Genomic DNA, 11780 nt, shown 5'->3' with positions numbered 1-11780 from the left:
AATGTCAAATGCATTTTTAATAGCAAGACAGTCTCAAAGTGCTATTCCTGGAGGTGAGGCCTATTTTTACTCAACAGTGTGTCTGTGAGAGACAGGTACTGAACTCTGTGAAGTACTATTCTGTGGTTACGTCCATAATGGCACCCTATTCACTATATAGTGCACTACTTTTGACCAGGGCCCTATGGGTAGTAGTCAAAAGTAATGCACTTAATAGGAAAAAGGATGCCATTCGGGACACAGCCTGTGTATCTCTGAGAGGCTGGTACTGTACTCTGCTGTGGAGAAAACTATACTACTCGTAGGTTGCACCTCCGTCACTCGGTCGCGTCATGCCATTGCTATGAACGTTCTCAAGCCGCCGTATGCCATGGTGATGCCCAAAAGTTGTGATAAACCCAGTCATTCTGAACGGGGGCTAATGACGGTTTTGTCTAAATTACACAATAGTGGCTTGGAAATAAGATGAACAATGCTAAAGTAGGCAAATATTTTGTAGGAAACAACTTTGCTATCATGTCGTCAAATTTACTTGAGACAGATGGCAATGTTGTCATTAGCTAGCAAAAACAGCTAGCAATGCTAACATTAGCTAGCTTAAATCCATTGGTCTCTCCTCAATCTTAGCTAGTCAGCTAACGTTATTCTGCATCTAAGGTCAATCTGGCGACATCAAAATGATGACAAAACCTACTAATTCCTACTAATTATGTGTCTCCCTTAGCAATGTCATTGTATTTCCAAGCCACTGTAATGAACCTTTGCTTAATGCAACCCACGAATATTGTGCTTAACCCTACACCTCCACAACATGAGCGGACTGTTTGACCGAGTAGTTGACAAGACAATCCGTGAACAGTGAACATCGTTGTGTTAGCAGTGTAGCACTCACTCAGGACTGCTTTGGGACTAGATCATTTTCAGTCTTGTTAATCCAAATTACAAGTAACATTAATGGTGTGTGTATATAAAGAAGCTTTACCATAGCAACTTTTTATAATTTTCTGGAGCCAAGGGAATCCCAATACTACGGGAACCTGCAGAGACTCAACTAGCAGGAATTGGATCGTCTCTCGCTGTGGTTCCCTGACACTCGTAGGTTGATGGGGGTGGTATGGTGGGTGACCCGGCCTATAGAGCGCCCGTCCAGCGCTCTAACATACATGGGAATGGAGAGGGGTTGAGTGGGGATGCCCAGCTCGGGCGGCAAGGTAACGTCCATACGACTCACATCGGCCCCCGAGTCGATGAGTACCTGGAGAGACTTGGACTGATCACCCCACAGCAGGATGGCATGGAGAGGGGAGCGAGTAAGGGGTGAAGAACAGTTATCTAAAAAACCCACCATAGTACTCACTCCAACGAATGAGCTAGGTCTCTTGAAGGGACAGGTAGACACAAAATGACCGGCAGTACCGCAATACAGACAACTCTGGGTGTCAACTTTGCGTACGCATTCGGAGACAGCCTAGCCCTGCCTAGCCTGTCAGCCTAGCCCTGCCTAGCTGCATCAGTTCAGCAAGAGGTGAATCGGCAGTTTCCGGAGGCTCCTGGAGGGACTTGGGTAAGCACGGATCCTCTCGGGGACATAGACGCCGGGGACTTCCGGAGTTCATCAGATGCAAGGTGGGATCCTTGAGTGAGCAATTGGGACCACAATCAGACCTCTTCTCCCTCCTACGTTCCCGTAGCGGACCATCGATCCGGATTGTTAAAGCGATGAGAGAGTCGAGATCCGTCGGCTGCCAGCTCATCCTTTACTTCCTCCGATAATCCGTGCAGGAACGTGTCGAACAGCGCTTCCGGGTTCCAGGCACCCTCCGCTGCTAGCGTGCGGAAATCCACCGCATCTGCTACACTGAGGGCGTCCTGCCGAAGCTGGAGTAACTTCCAGGCAGCCTCGAAAACATTTTTCACCTCCGCCACGAATCCCTCCAGACTGAAGCATACGACCGACTGTTGTTCCCAAACGGCCGTAGCCCAGGCGAGGGCCCTCCCGGACATCAGTGTGATGAGGTACGCTAGCTTAGAGCGGTCCGAGGGGAAGGAGGAAGGATGCAGCTCCATGACAAAGGAACTCTGAGCGAGAAATGCCCAACAGTTGCACGACTCTCCATCAAAGCACTCCGGGGGAGGTAAGCGGGGTTCCCGGGATACCGGGGTGACGGCGCTGCTACCAGCCGGGTTACTGAGGGGCTGGGAGGTTACTATCGTGGTAGGCCGCCTAGTAGACAACCCACGGACTTGCTCCTGCAAAGTGTCCAATGCTTGGTCGTGACGTTCGGCTACGGCCTGGAACCCTTCCATCAGATCGCAAAGCTACTCCTCGTGCCTACCAATGGTGGCTCCTTGGGAGGAGATGGTGTAGCGGAGCTGGTCCAAGTCTGCTGGGTCAGTCAGGGCCAGTTCATACGATCACGTTTCAGGTAAGACCCAAATGTAGACTGTGTCGAAGTAACAAGGTTTATTACAGCAATGGGGGCAGGCAAATGACAGGTCAAGGCAGGCAGGGGTAGATTATCCAGAGTCTGGGGCAAAGGTACAGGATGGCTGGCAGGCTCAGGGCGGGCAGAAAGGTCAAAACCGGGAAAACTAGAAAGCAGGAACAAACGAGAGACAGGAACAGAGGGAAAAATGCTGGTATGCTTGACGAAACAAAACGAACTGGCAACAGACAAACAGAGAACACAGGTATAAATACACAGGGGATAATAATGAAGATTGGCGACACCTGGAGGGGGGAGGAGACATTAACAAAGACAGGTGAAACAGATCAGTGACACTGTGGAGACTTTCACTGGAATAAAAGTAGTCAACAACAACGTAAGTGATTTCTATGGTCAGTGAGCAGGAAACATTTTGGAATTGTAAACAAACTGAGCATTCTAGTTATTGTTTCAAGTTCAAAGTTCTAAGTTGATTGGCCTAATAAATAGATCGGAACTTCTTGTCAAGTTCTCTCTAAAAACAGCCAAGTCTAGCTGGTATCCTTTCCATTTCCAAATATTCCTTTCCTTGTTTCCCTCCATTTTGTGCCTACAGAAAGCCTTACACCAATGATACATTTATGATAAATTAAAGGCCACACTGGTGTTCCTGTGACTCTCTGCCTATATACCACAGAGACAGAGCCAGCCCGCTCAATACTTGTTATGCTACCACAGCTGTGACTACTGTTTGTATAGGACAATATTGGTAAATTGCTTCCGCAAGTTCTCTACAGAAGCCTGAACAGTGGTTCCCTGACTCTGTCAATTCCCACCAGGACAGAGCAGCCTGGCCCATTCAATGCCCACTATCCCATAAGAGCTCCATGGAGACCAGTGTTTGTGGTTGGGGTCCTGAGGGCTAAAGGGCTGGTGGGCCTGGAGCGGTGGATGGGTCCTGAGGGCTAAAGGGCTGGTGGGCCTGGAGCGGTAGATGGGTCCTGAGGGCTAAAGGGCTGGTGGGCCTGGAGCGGTGGATGGGTCCTGAGGGCTGGTGGGCCTAGAGCGGTGGATGGGTCCTGAGGGCTAAAGGGCTGGTGGGCCTGGAGCGGTGGATGGGTCCTGAGGGCTGGTGGGCCTGGAGCGGTGGATGGGTCCTGAGGGCTAAAGGGCTGGTGGGCCTGGAGCGGTGGATGGGTCCTGAGGGCTGGTGGGCCTGGAGCGGTGGATGGGTCCTGAGGGCTAAAGGGCTGGTGGGCTTGGAGCGGTGGATGGGTCCTGAGGGCTAAAGGGCTGGTGGGCCTGGAGCGGTGGATGGGTCCTGAGGGCTAAAGGGCTGGTGGGCCTGGAGCGGTGGATGGGTCCTGAGGGCTAAAGGGCTGGTGGGCCTGTAGCGGTGGATGGGTCCTGAGGGCTGGTGGGCCTGGAGCGGTGGATGGGTCCTGAGGGCTAAAGGGCTGGTGGGCCTGGAGCGGTAGATGGGTCCAGAGGGCTGGTGGGCTTGGAGCGGTAGATGGGTCCTGAGGGCTGGTGGGCTTGGAGCGGTGGATGGGTCCTGAGGGCTGGTGGGCTTGGAGCGGTAGATGGGTCCTGAGGGCTAAAGGGCTGGTGGGCCTGGAGCGGTGGATGGGTCCTGAGGGCTAAAGGGCTGGTGGGCCTGGAGCGGTGGATGGGTCCTGAGGGCTGGTGGGCCTGGAGCGGTGGATGGGTCCTGAGGGCTAAAGGGCTGGTGGGCTTGGAGCGGTGGATGGATCCTGAGGGCTGGTGGGCCTGGAGCGGTAGATGGGTCCTGAGGGCTAAAGGGCTGGTGGGCCTGGAGCGGTGGATGGGTCCTGAGGGCTAAAGGGCTGGTGGGCCTGGAGCGGTAGATGGGTCCTGAGGGCTGGTGGGCCTGGAGCGGTGGATGGGTCCTGAGGGCTAAAGGGCTGGTGGGCCTGGAGCGGTAGATGGGTCCTGAGGGCTGGTGGGCTTGGAGCGGTAGATGGGTCCTGAGGGCTGGTGGGCTTGGAGCGGTGGATGGGTCCTGAGGGCTGGTGGGCTTGGAGCGGTAGATGGGTCCTGAGGGCTGGTGGGCTTGGAGCGGTGGATGGGTCCTGAGGGCTAAAGGGCTGGTTGGCTTGGAGCGGTGGATGGGTCCTGAGGGCTGGTGGGCCTGGAGCGGTAGATGGGTCCTGAGGGCTGGTGGGCCTGGAGCGGTGGATGGGTCCTGAGGGCTAAAGGGCTGGTGGGCCTGGAGCGGTGGATGGGTCCTGAGGGCTGGTGGGCCTGGAGCGGTGGAGGGGTCCTGAGGGCTAAAGGGCTGGTGGGCCTGGAGCGGTAGATGGGTCCTGAGGGCTAAAGGGCTGGTGGGCTTGGAGCGGTGGATGGGTCCTGAGGGCTGGTGGGCCTGGAGCGGTGGATGGGTCCTGAGGGCTAAAGGGCTGGTGGGCCTGGAGCGGTGGATGGGTCCTGAGGGCTGGTGGGCCTGGAGCGGTGGATGTACTTCATAAGAGCTCAATGGAGACCAGTGTTTGCTTTCTCTCTCTCTCTCTCTTTTTCTTACTCTTACTCTCTCTCTCGCTCTCTCTCTCTCTTTCTGTCTCTTTCTGTCTCTTTCTGTCTCTTTCTGTCTCTCTCTCCCTCTCTGAAATCTTCATTTACACAGTGTTGTTTTGTTGTCATTGCTGCAACAATGTTATCTTTCTGTTGATCCTGGTGTTCTTGTCTTAGCTAGAAACATCGAACTCCATCAGCACTTATCGCCTTGTCTGACATTTATGAGAAATATGACTCCCAGCCTCCTCTGTCTATTAGGTCTACTCTACTCTACACACTGGCTGGTTGGAACAAGGCGTTAAACTCCACAGTATTCACCTCATTCCTTCCCTTCAGCATCTAGTAGTCTACTTCCCTGTGTCTTCTCTGCCCTCCAACTGATCATGTGCACAGCATGTGTGTCACAGAGTCCTGGGTTTTAGTATATTCACCTTTTCTCAAGTTCAAGTTGGTGGCAGCAGAAGGGGAGTGGTGACAGTTTGTTTGGCTCACCGGGAGCATCAGGGATCTCAGGTTACTGCCCTCTGGATTCATCAGGTCACACAAACACCTGCTCCTGTCCTTTAAGACCAGCTGTAGACAGCCTGCTGCTGCATAGAAAAGAAGAGAGGGAGAGAAAGAGAGAGGGAGAGAGAGACTCCAAGTCTAGAGAGAGACAGGGAGAGAAAGGGAGAACGAGGAAAAGAGAAAGGGAGAGAGAGAGAGACAGACAGGGAGAAAGAGAGCAAGAGAGAGACAGGGAGAGAGAGAGAGGGGGGAAAAGAGAAAGGGAGAGAAAGAGAGACAGGGAGAGAGAGAGAGAGAAAGGGAGAGAGAGAGAAAGAGAGAGAGAACGAGAGAGAGAGAGAGAGAGAGAGAGAGGGAGAGAGGAAAAGAGAAAGAGAGAGAGAGACAGGGAGAAAGAGAGAGAGAGAGAGACAGGGAGAAAGAGAGAGCGAGAGAGACAGGGAGAGAGAGACTGAGAGAGAGGGAGAGAGGAAAAGAGAAAGAGAGAGAGAGACAGGGAGAAAGAGAGAGAGGGAGAGGGACCTGAATGCGCCGGTGAGACAGTTGGTAGAGCATGGCGATTGCAATGCCAGGATAGTGGGTTTGATTCCTGGGACCACCCATATGTAAAATGTATGCACATAAGACTGACTGTAAGTCGCTTTGGATAAAAGTGTCTGCTAAATGGCATTTATTACTATTATATTAAGACTGGGACTCTGTTGTGACTACTGCCAGGTTTAAGTGACATATGGTGTGAAAAGGATAAGGGGGGAGGGGGGCAAGGTCGAGCTGCTGCTCCATCACTCAGACAGTAGACCTCCAGAGCCATATAGATCAGAGGTGTCAAACATACTGGGCCCAATCTGGCCCACGAGGGGGTCCAATCTGGCCCGCAGGTAGTTTGAGCAAAAAAAATTATATATATTTTACCCTGAGGAAGTATAACAAATGTTAGTGCGGCCCACCGGACCTCGTTGAAACCCGAATGCTAAATTAGTTTGACACCCCTGCTATAGATAGACTGTAATGCTGCTCTTTAGCTGTCTAGCAGATAGTTGAAGCAGACCTGGGTGCAAATACTATTTGAAATCATTTCAAATGCATTTTCTGGGCTTGATTGATCTTGCCTGGTGCAATGGAGCAAATAGAAAAGCTGCAAAAGTGCAAACCCCACCCATCTGGCACTCCCAGGCAGGCTAAAGCAAACGCTCAACTTATCTGAAGGATTTTGCAACCTGATCTACAGCCTTCTTTCACTGTGCTCTCCATGCCAAGTTTTGATTCCAACGGTTCATTACTGTAGAAACTGTCATCTTGGTCATCAAACAGTTACAAGATAATCACACTACTAAATCACTACTAAAGTAGGAGTCAACAGTTGAGTCATACGTTTATGAAAGTATAGACTGATGCGCTCCTATTGGTGAATTCAACACCAATTGCGCTGCTTTCGTGTGTTCTGTTTACAGCGCGCAGCGGAGGGAAAGTGTACAGACACATGTCACAGTCCTAGCTAGGCTACTAAAATGTTGCAGTCTGGGTTCGGTTTTTAAAGCTTGACAATGATTAACTAAAAGGCTGCCTACTCAAATACAATACATTTTGAGTGCACCATACAGCAATGTTGCATTCAACCGCAGCGGTTCCATGCAGTGCAAAAACATATTTTAAGTTTTAAATGTCACAACAACCTATAGCTATGTTTTTGTTATTTGGAGTTAAATACTTGTTGATTAGGGTCACAGCATATTATTTAGATCTGCAAGCATAGCAGCAAAGGCTGGACGAATATAATTGATCTCTTCTGTTTTCATTTGTTAAAATACTATATACAGCATCCTATGTACATAAATGGACATTATAAAGGGACATATTTTTATTTATTTTATTTTATTATATATATTTTTTTTTCAGACCCCTTGACTTTTCCCACATTTTGATACATTAGAGCCTTATTCTAAAATGGATCAAATATTGTTTTTCCACTAATTATTCTGCGCACACTACCCCATAATGACAAAGCAAAAACAGGTTTTTAGAAATGTTATCAAATTTATGAAAAATTTAAAACAGAAATACCTTATTTACATAAGTATTCAGACCCTTTGCTATGAGACTCGAAATTGAGCTCAGGTGCATCCTGTTTCCATTTATCCTCTTTGAGAGGTTTCTACAACTTGACTGGAGTCCATCTGTGGTAAATTCAATTGATTGGACATGATTTGGAAAGGCACACACGTGTCTATATAAGGTCCCACAGTTGACAGTGCATGTCAGAGCAAAAAACAAGCCATGAGGTCATAGGAATTGTCCGTAGAGCTCCGAGACAGGATCGTGTCGAGGTACAGATCTGGGGAAGGGTACATAAATATTTCTGCAGCATTGAAGGTCCCCAAGAACACAGTGGCCTCCATCATTCTTAAATGGAAAAAGTTTGGAACCACCAAGACTCTTCCTAGAGCTGGCCGCCCAGCCAAACTGAGCAATCTGGGGAGAAGGGCCTTGGTCAGGGAGGTGACCAAGAACCCGATGGTCACTCTGACCGAGCTCTAGAGATCCTCTGTGGAGATGGGAGAAACTTCCAGAAGGGCAACCATCTCTGCAGCTATCCACCAATCAGGCCTTTATGGTAGAGTGGCCAGACGGAAGCCACTCCTCAGTAAAAGGAACATGACAGCCCACTTGGAATTTACCAAAAGGCACCTAAAGGACAAACAAGACAAAGAATATTCTCTGGTCTGATGAAACCAAGATGGAACTCTTTGGCCTGAATGCCAAGCGTCACGTCTGGAGGAAACCATCCCTATGGTGAAGCATGGTGGTGGCAGAATCATGCTGTGGGGATGTTTTTCAGCGTCAGGGACTTGGAGACTCTTCAGGATAGAGGCAAAGATGAACGGCGCAAAGTACAGAGAGATCCTTGATGAAAACCTGCTCCAGAGCGCTCAGGACCTCAGACTGGGGCAACGGTTCACCTTCCAACAGGACAGCGACCCTAAGCACACAGCCAAGAAAACGCAGGAGTGGCTTCGGGACAAGTCTCTGAATGTCTTTGAGTGGCCCAGCCAGAGCCCGGACTTAAACCTGATCGAACATCTCTGGAGAGACCTGAAAATAGCTGTGCAGCAACGCTCCCCATCCAACCTGACAGAGCATGAGAGGATCTGCAGAGAAGAATGGGAGAATCTCCCAAAAGACAGGTGTGCCAAGCTTGTAGCGTCATACCCAAGAAGACTGGAGGCTGTAATCGCTGCCAAAGGTGCTTCAACAAAGTACTGAGAAAAGGGTCTGAATACTTATGTAAATTTAATATTTCGTAACGTAACAAAATGTGGAAAAAGTCAAGGGGTCTGAAAACTTTCCGAAGGCACTGTATGTGTGGCCTGCAAATGAGTTGTGTTTTTTTTCTCGATTTGGCCCTTACACTGATTGAGTTTGACACCCCTTTCCTACATAGTGCACAACCTATTGGCCCTGGTCAAAAGTAATGGGCTATATAGGGAATAGGGGACTATTTGAGACACAACCCACCAGTCATTCAGAAGGAGTCGCTGCCAGGACTGGAGTGCCTTGGCCCGGACTCTGGGCCAGCATCATTGTTTTCTTCCTGTAATCCACTGAGAGGGAGAGAGAGGGCTGTGCTATAGGTTAATTAAGACATCAAACTTGCTTCCGGAGAGTTCTCGGGCCAAGTCTGTCGAGCCCCTGGTGGGCCCCCTCTGGACATTTCACTTGAGGGGAAATCACTCAGACCTCAAGCCTCTGTTATGGAGTGTAACAGCAAAGTATTTTACAGTCAATTCTGGATTACTATGACCAATATTTTGATGTTTATAATGGCATTGTTATGGCTTTTTGTGGGGCAATCATTTTGAATATTATTCCCATGCTGTTGCATGATGTTGTTGGTGTGAAACTAAGCATCAGCTGTGGTGAGGAGAGCACAGGGATTCTATTAAATTACTCATAAGTAATTATGTGGTTGAGAGGGTCAACAGACATAGGCTGGGTTTCAGATGCTATCCTATATGGGATCAGAGGTGCAGGGTTTAAGGTGTAATTGGTGGGAACTGATACCAGACAGGATTACCTCATCAGGTAGATGAGACGAGAGCCAGTGTGACTCCAAAACAATGCTTCAACAGGCCTGGGTTGGTAGCTCCAGCTGTGTGAGGAGGGCTGGATCCAATGAATTATTGCCGCTCGAATAGAGCCAGAGAGACAGAACCATAGCAACCCTCGGCTCCGATTAATGTGAGACGTGATCTAGCAGGAGAGACTGTGTGTGAGAGAGATAGAGAGAGAGAGAGAGAGAGAGAGAGAGAGAGATGGAGGCCCGTCAGTAAAAATGTCAGAGACACAAATCAATATCTGTGGCCTGTGTGGGAGTTGCCAAGGAAAACAGAAAGAGAGAGATGGAGGAGTGATTATAGGATCTTCCTCTTCCGCAATAAACCCAGGGTCATATTCACTAGGAACGAAACGGAAGCAAGCTCCCAAAACGGAGAGGGATTACCTGAATTTGTCAATTCAAAAATGCTTGTTCTTGTTTGCCGTTGCAAAACGTTTTGCTACGGTGTCGGTGTGCACTCATGAATATGACCCAGGTCTCCTTGAATCGGTTAGATAATGGAACCGGGTTGAAAACAAGATTTCAGAACCTAGTTTTCATGGGTAATATATTTATTCTGGCAGTAGAAGGGCTCTAACTTTTTTGGGGGGCTTTTTGATGCTGTTTTTGATGCAACTACCGATGGGTTGTCCTTTCCGGTACTTTCTAAACGCTTTCCCCTGATATGATTGTATATACTGATAAAACGTCTGATTCCATTAAATATTCTGTACTCAGGTTGTTGTTATGATCCTCTCATAACATTCATAAATCTGCATGGCCCTGCTCAGCATAATGACCCTCCAGCACTTGATGCGTTTTGCAAGGGTGGAGAAACCAGCTCGGTCTCATAGACTAGACGTAACATAGTAAATGTAAATCCAGGACACTCAAATTAGTATGATAGGTTACGTTTGGTATGGTTACATAAGACAGAATGTTACTTAAAACCTCTACAGGATCGGTGGGTCCCCTGTGGGACAGTTGAGCTAACGTAGGCTAATGCGATTAGCATGAGGTTGTAAGTAACAAGAACATTTCCCAGGACATAGATATATCTGATATTGGCAGAAAGCTTAAATTCTTGTTAATCTAACTGCACTGTCCAATTTACAGTAGCTATTATAGTGAAATAATACCATGCTATTGTTTGAGGAGAGTGCACAGTTTGGAATTTGAAAAGTTATTAATAAACCAATTAGGCACATTTGGGCAGTCTTGATACAACATTTTGAACAGAAATGCAATGGTTCATTGGATCAGTATAAAACTTTGCACACACACTGCTGCCATCTAGTGGCCAAAATCTAAATTGAGCCTGGGCTGGAATAATACATTATGGCCTTTCTCTTACATTTCATAGATGATTGTACAAAAAAATTACAAAATAACGATTGTTTTTTTCTTTGTATTATCTTTTACCAGATCTAATGTGTTATTTTCTCCTACATTCCTTTCTCATTTCCACAAACTTCAAAGGGTTTCCTTTCAAATGGTACCAATAATATGCATATCCTTGCTTCAGGTCCTGAGCTACAGGCAGTTAGATTTGGGTCATTTTAGGCGAATATTGAAAAAAAGGGTTTGAATTGTCTCTTGCATACTGACCACAGCGCTCGCGTCGCAAAATAAAAGTACACATACATCTTATTCAATCATTGCACCCACACTGCTCGCGCGCGCCAACGAGCGTCTGCGTTGCCAAGCGCTAAAATAGAAGTCAGTTCTATTTGTGACGCTGAACGCGGTGCAAGTCCTGCCTCTCCTATCTCCTCATTGATTTATAGAAGAAGATACCCACGTGCCATCTCCTCATTGGTTAAACCCACGTGGGTGATTGAAAGATGAACTGAGGTCGGCCGGTTGTGGTAACACACCTTATTATGAAAGTTAGATGCCAATCGCCATATAAAGTCCAAAGAAGAAAAGCCTGGAAGGAGGACAGATGACTAGAAAGGATTTGGTTGACCGTTTTATGTGTGGATTAATTGTCGGAGTAGAGGAGCTTGTGCATTTCAGGTGAAATAACAACTCAACGTTTATATCCTAGGACAAATTAGCTAGCTAAATTGAAATAAATGTTTCATTCTTTTCTACCTGTTCCCAATTTTATTATAGTTGGTTCAGAGTTTGTTTTGATATTTCAACCTGCGTGTCGTGATCGCGTCTGGTGTGGGGGTTCAAAATCAATTTGCGCACGATGGTGCACGATGGCGCAC

The 11780-nt window shown here is 48.2% G+C and overlaps 1 protein-coding gene across 3 annotated transcripts in view; it reads left to right on the top strand.

The window, feature by feature from the left end:
* Positions 1–11780, top strand: part of ryr3 (ryanodine receptor 3) — a 242265-nt gene that overhangs the window by 17117 nt on the left and 213368 nt on the right. The window lies entirely within an intron of this gene.

The sequence above is a fragment of the Salmo trutta genome, chromosome 1, assembly GCF_901001165.1.
Source record: "Salmo trutta chromosome 1, fSalTru1.1, whole genome shotgun sequence".
Classification (NCBI taxonomy): Eukaryota; Metazoa; Chordata; class Actinopteri; order Salmoniformes; family Salmonidae; genus Salmo; species Salmo trutta.
The sequence above is the reverse complement of the archived record's forward strand: the minus strand, read 5'-3'. Positions and strand labels throughout refer to the sequence as shown.